Source organism: Olea europaea, chromosome 21 (assembly GCF_002742605.1).
Source record: "Olea europaea var. sylvestris chromosome 21, O_europaea_v1, whole genome shotgun sequence".
NCBI classification, from domain to species: domain Eukaryota; kingdom Viridiplantae; phylum Streptophyta; class Magnoliopsida; order Lamiales; family Oleaceae; genus Olea; species Olea europaea.
Window position 1 is genome coordinate 13,077,543 of NC_036257.1, and position 13,870 is coordinate 13,091,412.

Consider the following 13,870-nt stretch of genomic DNA (forward strand, 5'->3'; position numbering starts at 1 on the left):
CTCTTGCAGTCAATAAAAGATTATACACATCGAATATTATAATGAACCTCAAGCAAAAGGTTTATTCAAACATAACACGTTGATCAACCTGAATGTAATCCCCTACATTGGTGGCATCTTGGCCATGTTTCTTCTTAATGACAGCTTGAGATCAAAGAAAACCAATTCCTAAAAATCAAGACCTCATAGATGCAAAAGAAACTCATCAAATCTGAACTTTTAGACATAAAAACTGCAATTTAGGACAGCCAGAAATCAAAGAAAACCAATTCCTAAAAGTAAGACATCATGGATGCAAGAGAAACTCTTTGACCCTAAGCATATAGACATAAAAAATTGCAATTTGGGACAACCTGAAAAAAAAAAATCCAATTCCTAATAGTCAGACATCACAGATGTAAGAGAAACTCTTTGACCCTAAGCTTATAGACATAATAAAAAAGTGCAAACTGGGAACATCAATTCCATGATCGCCAATAGGCCTAGCAAGATTCACTTTACATTTCATACGGATACAGAAATACATTGATGTAAAACTCAGTTCAACATCGGCTGCGGACCTAATAGTCTAGGAACATTGAAATTCTATGCTGTACAGAAGTATAGAAATGCAAACCAACATAAGTATTGTAGAATTTCTAGAGATCCTCAAATTATAGTGTGTTCCCTAGACAAAACCTCTTGTCGACTAGCCACATACCCAACAACCCAGAAACTAGTAATTCATATAGCTTCATTGAAATGGAGGTACAAAATCACGACAAAGCAATTGCAGAATTCTTTACATCTTCAAACTATAGCATATTCCCTAAATTATGCATTTTGATCGTAGATATATACAGGCTAGATCTTTCTATTACATTAAATTTAAAATAGATATGACCATTGATTAGAAATTCATTAAACATGTAAACAAAAGAAGAGAGAACTGAAACCTTAACTTCAAATTGTCATACACTTCCACACCCATCTTCATGGCCTCCTTAACAGAGGAAGCTCCAACTGGTGGAATCATAAATTCCTACAATTCAAATTGATGAGAAACTCAAATTCTAAGAAATAAGAGCTAACCCATGTAAATATCGAAACACATACCTGCATAGCAAGTTTGTTTCCAGCATGTGATCTACCATTGGTAACATTGAGGGCAGGAACAGGCAACACCAGCTTCTTGTTATCGGCCAAGTTCACAATGTGCTATACCCAGAAATATTCATATTAATTACATAAGATAGATCTGCCAACATGGTATGTATGAAAAACAATATGGATGACTATAGCAAATCTAAGAAACTGTAGCACAGGTTCTATAACACTGTTTTGACCGATTCAGGTGGAATCAGGTCCAATGTAGTGGACCGGTGTAGAGCTGTATTTTTCCAATTATGAGAGCCATAGATAGGGATGAACACACTGTAAGTGTTATGCCTAGATCCAATCGATTTAGGTTGTAAACACTTTTAATATGTTTAATGCATTTACCTTTGGCAAGATCTATTATTTATTTAAATTAATATTCTGATAAGTAATATTAATAATAGAGTCCGAAGATTCAAGTTTAAATAATTTGTTAATTACAAGGAGTTGTGATTGTGAGATGCAAATTACATATGATTGGATCTTGAATAATCCATGATTATAAGTAATAACGAGATACGGATATCGTTATTACGGATAGATCATCACGTATGACATTTCTTACTTGTGAAGTAAGTAGCTGATCTCACAAGTTAAAATGTGGTAATACTTAAATGAAAGATGAAACATTGGAGACTCGCCAAGAGATTCCACATGGATAACTATCTGAGTGTTAGTGGTTAATCTCTAACGTTTGGTAGTGGAATTGGTCCTTTGACTTGAGGTTGTCAAAGTACCTTGTATGATGACAGTCATGCTTTGACGGTGTTGGATGTTGCTCTGCCAAGAGCTACTAATACGGCATCGTTCGGGTATATCAAGGACCATATGAAGGTTGTGATAATCAATAGATAATTTGTCACTCTTACATAGCAAGCGATTGTGATCTGCATTTCGTTCAATTAAGTCAATAATGAAATCCTTGGCCAAAGTACATACTCATAAATCGAAAATGAGTTTTCGACTCTTATTGACTTAATAGTGGAGTGAAAGATATGATCAATAATCAAAATTAACACACTTCCATATCTCGTAATTGATTGGACCTTATTGACGAAGGGATTATAGTTTCATGGTAAACAAATAAGTTTGGTTTTATCATACCACATGATATTTTTCGCCACATGTGTTGCCCTGACACGTTGCTAGATGTCAATCTGGGACGGCGAGCGTGAATTGATGATAAATTAAAATGGTGTTGTAATTTATCAATTTTTATTAGATCAAAATAATATTTCACATCGTTAGGTATCGTGATCGGGAACCTGATGGGTCGGACACAAAAGAGAATTGGAAGATTGTAATTTGTCAATTAATTAATTTAGCAATCGTTGGATAAATTAATTAATTGAGTTGGTTATAATTAATTCACGAATCAGATTTAATTAAATAGCTTAATTAAATATTGGATTGGGTCAGGTCAAGTCTATTTGTACTAATATAAATACGTGACTAAGGTTTTCTATTCGTAAAAAAATTCTCATAATTCTTGCTAGCACAAGAGGAGAAAACCCTGGTGGCTGCAATCTATTCTCTGTGTGGAATTCATTGGAGGCTAGATAATTGGATAGCTGTGGGAAATAGATCCAAGTTGTTGGAACAAAGATAAAGCAAAAGAGTTTGCAGATCCAAGAAAATGTACAACTTTTATCACAATTCATATCTAAATACAAAGATGAATCCTGGTGAAAATTGAAATTCATTTTATTTTCACTGTGCATGATAAGTAAATTCCCAACACACACTAGACCGACAAGTTCTCTTATTAGGGGAAAGGTTGGCCAGTAGAATGATGTGCAACATACCTTGTACAGGGGAATATTAAGAATAGCAGCTCCAACTTTGCACACGTAAAGAGACACAGCCAGGATGGCATTTGCACCAGGCTGAAAAGGACAACATATTTACACGTACAAATATAGCAAAGATATTCAGAAGTCAACAATTAAAATAATAAAGTACCTTCTGTTTGCACCATCCCCATTTATCCTGAGTTCCATCAGGTTGTTGAACCATGAAGATTGAAGTTATCTATACCAGTCTGATATGTTGGGTCATGCTAAAGCAGCCACACTTAATTTTTCAATTGGGGGAAAGTCGATGTACAGAATAACTATTTTTATATAACAGAGGCCTAACTTGTCGAAACGACCAAAGTTACAGCAATAAGAACCATGCTACAGATGAGGAAAATAAACCTTGCCAATGAGAGCAAGTTAGTGTTAACATTGCTAATAGCCTATATACATACCCACAATATGCAAACATCGATAAACAAAAATATTTGCTTGTCAAAAAGTAATCAGTTAGTGTAACACTACATGCTTGTCTTTCTTATTTATCATGTCTATCTAGATTATTATTAATGTTTAATTTATTTCTTAATTAATATAACTATATTCATTGTGACTAATTATATTGTTTTACAACAAAATGTGTTATAGACACCCTAAACGATTGATGTGAATATTAACTCAAGTTAATATGATTAAATTGCATAATACATTGGTTTATGATGTGATTTTAGTTCGTCTTGTTTTTGTATTGAATTTAGATGTATTTCCTCTTTTTAATAAGTGCATTTTAGAAAATATGGCTTTACCTATTGTCTTCACCGCCTTACACGTTAAAATTGGCTCCATCATATTCATGGGGCATTTTGAATTCTAGAAAATGAGAATGGTGGTAAGGTATGAAATTTTAATTTTAATTTTACTCAATTATTTAATTTTTAATTCAAAAGCAATCATGACAATTTATTTAATTAATATTAAAATAATGTTTCTATTTCTTTTTATATATGAAATGAGCGTGCCATTGACTGCACTTATATATGTTGTTTGTATATGTATAGATGAGTTTGTGCACATTATAGGTGCCAGTATATGTATATGCCTGTATGTACATGTGTGTACTTATTTAATACAAATATAAGTTGTAGGCATTACATATATATGTGTGTATATATAGTATATAGAGGATTGGGTGTGATTATATATATATATATAGACACACACACACACAGCCCCCTTATATGTATGTATAGGTATATATGCAGGCACGTGTCTATAAATTTGAATTTGTATGCATGCACTGATTATGTGCAGTTAAATGAAATTTGTAGGAAAATAGATTTATTACTTTAATTGAGTTATATAGAGATTTATTATTTTAACAATTATTGATCTATTATTGTTACAGTTATAGAACAAATTAGTACCTATTTGAATGATGAGCAATTTTAACTCTAAAAATTATAGGAATGTCAATCCTATTTACATGTAGTTTTTATTTTTATTATTTTATATATTTTTTTAAACAACAACAATAAATCGGTTAATTTAATAGAGCGATAGTTCATGTTACATTTAAATTTTAAATTTGTCAAAGTTACTAAATAAATGGTAATGAAATAGCATTTTGGAATAAATGAATGAAATAGGATTTGGAACATTGACTTCATGGGTGGCTAGGAGCATCTTCACTTGCCATTCAAGAAAAGTAAATCTCTAGGAACTTCAGGTATGTAAACCTCCTATTTGTCTTCATCCACACATTACATTATTAAATGTATAAATGTGTTATTTTAATATTTAATTTATTACGCTTTATGTCATTAATACTTCTCATGACATTTTCATGCACGTCAATGCATCCATGAGCATACACGAGGTTTCAAGAAAAATAAAAATTTTCAAATGTCAATGAGTCAATGAATGTTTTTAAAAGATATGTATTCCAAATGTTTTGTTACGAGGTGTATGTCTATGTCATGAAAGGTGTGAATGAGAAAAAAGGGGTGTGGGGACCGACACACCCGACCAATGTTCAATGACAATGTTAATGTTAACTATTTTGCGATACTATCGGAAGGATTCAACAGTAGTTCCAAAAAATAATTGCCCATTGCATTCTGATTGGCTAAGCAATACACCTAGTGAGCTCAAGTGTCAAAGTTAAATTTTTAAAGAAATGAAAGAAAGGGGATACATATTGAGAAATGCTTTTATTTTAAAGTAATTCATGTGCATACCATAATCATACATCATATGCATGAGGTTTGCTTATTGAGCATTGGTTCATCTCACGTTATCCTCTCCAATTTCAAATGATGAAGGCAAGATTATTCGAGACAACTACTTGTGGTGAGACAGACCCGGTACCAATACATTTAATGTTAACTCAAGTTGAAATAAGTTTAAAATTTAATTCAATTATCTAATATTTTTATTAAACATAAAAGTTTTCGAAAATTCTTTTCTTAAAAGAAAGTCATTAATATTTTTATGTTAAAGAAAAAATTATAATCATTTTTTCGCAGTTATGGTTTTAAGAGAAAATTAAATGATAATACTTCTAAATCTAAGTATTTAGATTTGGGATGTTACAGTTAGCCATTACAAACTCGTATCTTCTACACGTCCTTCCCAAGCTAGTTTAACCCTCCATCTCTCAATTCAAGAGCTTCATAAATTCCAAAGCTCTCATATACTACCCTTAGTCTATCTAATTCTTCTGATTTTGATACTACATCAGATGGAGGAGATGGTAATGGAGGAACAACCAATGACTCAAGTGGTAATAGGCAGAAGAAAAGGGGTAAGAGAAGGTGAAAAACAAAGACAAAAGACTTCATTGATGCACAAATGAGGAAACTGATGGATAAACAGAATGCTTGGATGGAGAAAATGATGAGGACAATTGAGAATAATGAATAAAAGAGGATTATAAGAGAGGAAGAATGGTGGAAACAAGATGCAGATAGAATAAGAAAAGAGCCCAAGTTCTGGACTAATGAAAGAGGATGGATCAAAGCACGATTTGCTATTCTAACGGAAGCTATACGAAACGTTACTGGTAAAGAACTTAAGGCTTTGCCGTCTAACGAAATGATGGTGGAAGAAACTCGAAGCCTAAGCGAAAACCTAAACAACGATGAAAAGTGAAATATCTGGTCGGAATGTGAGTTTAAAGTCTAACCCAATTGACAAGTAATTTGGACTCAATGTTTCAAGAAGATGGGATTTCAGAAGACCTGAGACTTCACCTTCTAATAGCAACACAGGAAATGCAATGAATGATAGCTGCTTTAGGTACTTTACAGGGGATGATCATAGCATATGGGAGAATTACGTTGGGAATTTACTTAAACATACGCAGCGGAAATAAAAACAATTTCAATTCCCACCAGAATTCATCTTAGTATTTAGATAGGAATTGTGAAAAAGTTATACATTTTCTTAGATCTACAAATTCCTTTGCTTTGTCTTTGTTCCAACAGTTTGGATCTGTCTCCCACAGCTGTCCAATTATCTAGCTTCCAGTGAATTCCACACATAGAACAAATTGCAGCTACCAGGATTTTCTCCTCTTGTGCTAGCAAGAATTATGAGAAATTTCTACAGATTCAATCCTAGCCATGTATTTATATAAGCCAAACGGGCTTGGCCTGATCCGGTCCTATATTTAATTAATCAATTTAATTAAATTCGGTCCGTGAATTAATTAATCTAATTAATTAATTTGGGCCTATAAATAACCAACCCAATTAATTAATTTATCCAATAATTGTTAAATTAATTAAATGATAAATTACAATCTTCCAATTCTCTTTTGTGTGTGACCCATCAGATTCTCGATCACGATACCTAACGACGTAAAATATTATTTTGATCTAATCAAAATTGATAAATTAAAACACCCTTTTAATTTATCACCAATTCACACACGCCATCTCAAAATGATATCTAGCAATGTATCAGGACAACACATGTGATAAGAAATGTCATGTGGTATGACAAAATCAAACTTGTTTGTTTACTATGAAATTATAATCTCTTCGTCAATATGATCCGATTAATTACGAGATATGGAAGTGTGTCAATCTCGATTGTCGATTATGTCTTTTATTCTACTATTAAGTCAACGTGAGTTGAAGATTCCTTTTCGACTTATGAGTATACCTTAGCCAATGATTTTGTTATCGACTTAATTGAACAAAATGCAGATCACAATCTCTTATTATCTAAGAGCAACGAATTCTCTATTGGTCATTTACAACCTTCATATGGTTCTTGACATATCTGAACGATGCCGTATTAGCAGCCATTGGTAGAGTAACATCCAAGACCGTCAAAGCATGACTGTCCTCATACTAGGCACTATGACAACCTCAAGTTAAATGACCAATTTTACTACCGAACCTTAGAGATTAACCACTAACACTCAAATAGTTATCCATATGGAATCTCTTAGCGGGTCTCCAATGTTTCATTCTATAACAAAACATTCACGCATTCATTTAAGTATCACCACACTTTAGCTTGTGAAATCAGCTACTTACTTTACAAGTAGGAAATTCACACGTGATGGTCTATCTGTAATAACGATATCCGTATCTCGTTATTACTTACAACCATGGATTATTCAAGATCCAATCACGTGTAATTTGCATCTCACAATCACAACTCCTTTTAATTAACAAATCACTTAAACTTGAATTTTCGGATTCTATTATTTTATATTATTTTTCAGAATATTAATTTAAATAAACAATAGGTCTTGCCAAAAATATGCATTAAACATATTAAAAGTGTTTACAACTTAAATTGATTGGATCTACGACATAACACTTACAAACTCCAACTTGTACTAGATTCAATCACTCATGTATCTATTACCATAAGCGTCCACATGACGATCATGTTTCTGTTGTGACAATGGCTTTGTCAATGGATCTTCAATATTGTTATTTGTGGGAACTCGCTCTATCTTTATGTTATTTCTTTGTATAATCTCCCTTATGAGATAATATTGTTTTAGCACATGCTTGGATCGTTGATGAGATCTCGGTTCCTACGCTTGTGCGATGGCTCCATTGTTATCACAATACAAAGGTATGAGATCAACAATGCTAGGAATGACTCTCAGTTCATTAATGAACTTCTTGATCTAGACAGCTTCCTTCGTTGCTTCAGAAGCAGCAATGTAATCGGCTTCTGTTGTTGAATCAGTGGTTATTTCTTGTTTGGAACTTTTTCAACTAACCACTCCATTGTTGAGAGTAGGCATATATCCTGATTAAGACTTGCTATCATCCTTGTCAGATTGAAAGCCGGCATGAGTATATCCATGAACCTTTAGTTCATCTTCTCCATAGATCAAGAATACATCTTTAGTCCTTTTCAAGTACTTAAGAATGTTCTTAATCGTTATCCAATGTTTTTACCAAGGTTTGCTTGAAACCTACTCATAACACTTAGAGCATATGAAATATCTGGTCTCGTACATAGCATCACATACATGATAGATCCTATCGCCAAACCATAAGGAATCTTATCCATGCGATTCCTTTCATCATGTGTTTTAGGACACATATCTTTTGAGAGGTGAATTCCATGTGACATAGGACACAAACCTCTCTTGGACTCTTCCATGTTAAATCTTCTCAAGATTTTTATCTATGTACAAAGATTGGGATATGCCAAGCAATCTTTTAGATCTATCTCTATAGATCTTGATTTCCAAGATATACGCTACTTCTCCCATATCTTTCATAGAAAAATTCTTTGACAACCATACTTTTACCGATTGAAGCATTGGGATGTCGTTTTCCATTAATAATATGTCATCAACATATAATATTAGGAATACGACCGTGCTCCTACTTTTCATTTTATAAACACACGGCCTGAAGGTTTTGAATCCAAAATTTTTGATAAAATCAAACCTTTTGATTGTCTCATCAAAACGAAGATTCCAGCTCCTAGAGGCTTGCTTTAATCCATAAATAGATCAATTTAGCTTACATATCTTATTGGCTTCTTTGGATTCAAAACTTTCAGGCTGTGTCATGTAAACCTCCTCTTCAAAGTTTTCATTAAGGAAAGCAGTTTTGACATCCATTTGCCATATCTCATAATCATGGTATACAACTATTGTAAGCAAAATCCGAATGGACTTCAACATAGCCATAGGTGAAAAAGTTTCATCAAAGTCTACGCCTTATCTTTGTGTGTAACCTTTCGCTACTAGCCGTGCTTTGTATGTATGAACATTTCCATCCACATCGACCTTTTTCTTGTAAGCCCATTTACAACCTATGAGTTTTATCCCACCTAGAAGGTCGACTAAGGTCCAAACCTTGTTCTCATACATCGAATTCATTTCGGATTCCATGGCCTCTTGCCATTTCTTTGAGTCAACACTTGACTTTGCTTCTGCGTAATTTGTAGATTCATCATCCTCGACTAATGGTACTTCATTAGTAATCGTGAATTCATACCTTCTAGGAGGTCGAATGATCCTACTTGATTTACGCTGAGTTGAAGTGTCCTCAGGAGTCTATACATTTTGATCAAAAGTCTGTCCATCAGTAAGTGTGGGATCAGACTCAAGTTCATCTAATTGGTCAACAGTATCTGTGGATTCCTGAACTTCTTCAACTTCTATCTTGCTCCCACTACCCTCTCCTATAATAAATTCTTTCTCTAGGAATATGACATATCTTGAGATAAACACCTTTTTCTCAACGGGATTATAGAATTGATATCCAATTATTTCTTTTGGATATCCCACAAATATGTATTTTTGGATTTTGCTTCAATCTTATCCTATTCATTTTACTTCACATAAGCATCATAATCCTAAACTTTCATGTGAGATAAGTTGGGGTTTTTCCTTTCCATAACTCTTATGGAGTTCTGTAAACCGATTTAGATGAGAGACGACATGATTTAGTGTGTAGCACGCAACAATTAGTGCATGACCCCAAAACGATTTTGGGATGTTTACATGGCTCATCATTGATTGCACCATATCTAACAGTGTGCGATTTCTCCATTCAGATATACAATTATATTGCTGTGTACATGACAGAGTCCATTGTGAGAGAATCTCATTCTCTTTTAGATAATTTAAAAATTCTCCCTCTAAATGTTCTCTACCTCGATCTTATCTCAGCGCGAGAATATTTTTACCAGTCATTTTTCTACTTCAAGTTTGAATTCCTTGAACTTTTCAAGTGCTTTACGCTTGAATTTCATCAGATATATATAACCATATCTAGAATGGTCATCAGTAAATGTGATGAAGTAAGAGAAACCACCTCCGGCGGTGATTGAAATGGGTCCACATATATCAGTATGTATTAGTCCCAGTAGTTCTGCAGCTCTTTCTCTTTTTTCAGTAAAAGGGAATTTGGTCATTTTACCTAATAGGCACGACTCGCATTTGTCAAATTATTCAAAATCAGTTGACCCCAAGTATCCATCTTTATGTAACTTTAAAATGCGTTTGTCGTTAATATGATCCAATCTGCAATGCCCGAGATATGTATTATTTAGATTATCACTTTTATGCCTTTTATTTTCTATACTCATAATAGATGACTCAATATCAAGAATATAAATTCCATTTTGCAACACACCACAATCATAAAAGATTTCATCTTTATAAAACGAAAACGATTGTTCCTAACATTAATTGAAAAACCATTCATATCCAAACATAAAATTGAAATAATGTTTTTAGTAATAACGGGAACAAAATAGTAATTTTCTAATTCTAATATTAAGCCCAAAGGCAGTAGTAAAAAGTATGTCCGTATTGCTAATGCAACAACTCTTGCTTCATTCCTCATGCGCAGGTCAACTTCTCTTTTCTGTAGTGGTCTACTTCTCTTTAGTCCCTACATATTTATACAAATATGAAATCCACATTCGGTCTCTAATACCAAGAAACTAATGAAGTAGACATATTAACCTCGACAACAAAAATACTTGAAGTAGAAGTTTCAGAAGACTTTTTTCCTTTCAACCTAGCGAGCTAAGCCTTGCAGTTCATCTTCCAATGAGCTTTCACTCCACAGTGATAGCACGGGTCATCAGATTTGGTATTGTCCTTGCCTGCTTTGACTGCTTTGTTATTGCCTTTAGCCTTCTTGGATGTTTTCTTAAAACTTCCTTTGATTTTCCTCTTCGTGCCCTTGGAGGATTGAATGACTAAGACATACCCGGTGCTAGCCTTGACATTGTGCTCGACAGTTTTAAGCATATTAAGTAACTTAGGGAGTTTGCATTCGATCTTATTCATATTGAAGTTCATGATGAACTGCGAATAACTATCTGACAGAGATTGTAGAACCAATCAATACTTAGTTCGTGATCTATGATAAAACACAATTGAGCTAATTTCTCGATGAAACTAATCATTTTCAGCATATGAGCACTGACTGAAGATCCCTCTGCCATTTTACACCGATATAGTTATTTGGAAGTCTCATACCTCTCCACACGAGATTATTCATCATACAACTCTTTGAAATGAAAAATAATAGTGTAAGCACCCATACCCTCATGTTACTTCTACAACTTAGGTGACATAGCTGCAAGCATCACATATGCTACTGTGTTATCGTCATCACTGTGTTTGTTGTAAGCAACCACCTCCTCCTCAGTGGAATTTCCAGTAGGTACCTCTAGAAGGGCTGCTCAAGGACATATCCAATTTTTTCATGCTAGAGAACTATTCTCAAATTGCGGTGCAAATCGAGAAAATTTGGTATGGTCAGTTTGTTGGCATCCAGTATGCCTCTCAAATTCATATGATTACTCATGATTCAAAAATCGTAAATGAGGAAAAATAAAGAATTAATATGTATTGTAATGTATTGCACAAATTTAATATGGATTTCAATTAAACGTGCTCCACTGTTTAAAATAAATTCACAACCCTCATACATAAATTATTGGAATCCACATTTGATTCCCAATGGGCTGAGATCCCATTTGTTATATCAAGATATTGAGTGTACTCAACAAACTTATTTAAATAAATGGATCGAAATAATTAAATAATTAATTAATCATATTAATTACTTAACTTAATTGACGACCCTATTTAATTAAAATCAAAATTTAATTAAATCTCGAATCAGAGTCCAACTCTAATTCCATAATTATTGGGCGAAGTCATTTAGTTAAAATCAAATTTTAATTAAATTCAAGATTAGAGTCCAACTCTAATTCCATAAAAAAAAAAAAAATTTAGGGTGTGATAATTCAATTAAAATCAAAATTTAATTAATTATTAAATCAGAGTCCTACTCTAATTTCATTATGTGTTGGGAAGTAATAGTAATTAAAATCAAATTTTAATTAACATAAGATTAGAGTCCAACTCTAATAAAATTGAATTAATATTTTAATTTAGGACAAAACCCCTATATAAAACAAAATTTCAATTTAGGGTCAAAAATTAAATATTTGAGTTAAAATCTAATTTTAACAAAAATATAAAAATCGTTAACAGAATATTAATTTTAGCCAAATTAAGAATATGGGTCAAACCCAATTGAAACATAATTCTAAAATCCATTTTAAAACCAAATTTAAAACACCTTTTCAAATTACAAATTGGCCCAAACAAAAATTAAAAACCAAGTCCCTCAATTTCAAAAATTGCATGACAAGTCCTCTATTAAAATTAAAAATTTTGACCCACTTCCATAATTGCAGGAGACCCCCTGAAATTTCATAAATTTCAGAGGAGCCCCCGTCTCCAAACCGTTTCTACAGAAACCTTAAAAAAATAAAAAAATAAAAAAAAAATTCTTCTTCGTGGCGCTGCCTACCCACTACAGGCGGAAGCCTTCTGTCGATAACATCAGTGCGAAGGTACTGCAACATGTTGCGCAGCGATCTCCACCAGCGATCCAATTAAAATAATTTTTTGTTTTGTTTTTCAAAATCAAATTTTGAAGAAATAAAATTACTTTAATTGCTAGATTCAAGAACATAATGAAAAATCAACTTTTGATTTCATAAACATGTAAATAAATTCTTAACAAATACAAAGTTGGCTTTGATACCACTGTTTGAGAATTTACTTAAACATGCACAGTGGAAAAAAAATAATTTCAATTCCTACCAGAATTCATCTTTGTATTTAGATGAGAATTGTGAAAAAGTTATACCTTTCTTAGATCTGCAAACTCTTTTGTATCATCTTTGTTCCAGTAGTTTGGATCTATCTCCCACAATTGTCCAATTGTCCAATTTCCAATGAATTCCACACAGAGAACAGATTGCAACTGCAAGAGTTTTCTCCTTTCGTACTAGCAAGAATTATGAGAAATTTCTACGGATTGAAAATCCTGGCCATGTATTTATTTAAGTCCAAACGGGTTTGGCCTAACCCGGTCCTATATTTAATTAATCCATTTAATTAAATCCGATCTGTGAATTAATTAATAATTCGGGCCAATAAATAACCAATCCAATTATTAATTTATCTAACGATTGTTAAATTAATTAATTGACAAATTTCAATCTTCCAATTATCTTTTGTGTGCGACCCATCAGGTTCCTGATCACGATACATAATGACGTGAAATATTATTTTGATCTAATCAAAATTGATAAATTAAAACACTCTTTTAATTTATCACCAATTCACATTCGCCGTCCCATATTGATATTTAGCAATGTATCAGGGCAACACTTGTGATTGGAAATGTCACGTGGTATGACAAAATCAAACTTGTTCATTTACCATGAAGCTATAATACCTTCGTCAATATGATTCGATCAATTACAAGGTATGGAAGTATGTCAATCTCGATTATCGATCATATCTTTCATTCTACTATTAAGTCAACGTGAGTTGAAAACTCCTTTTCGACTTATGAGCATACCTTGGCCAATGATTTAATTTTTGACTTAATTGAACGAAA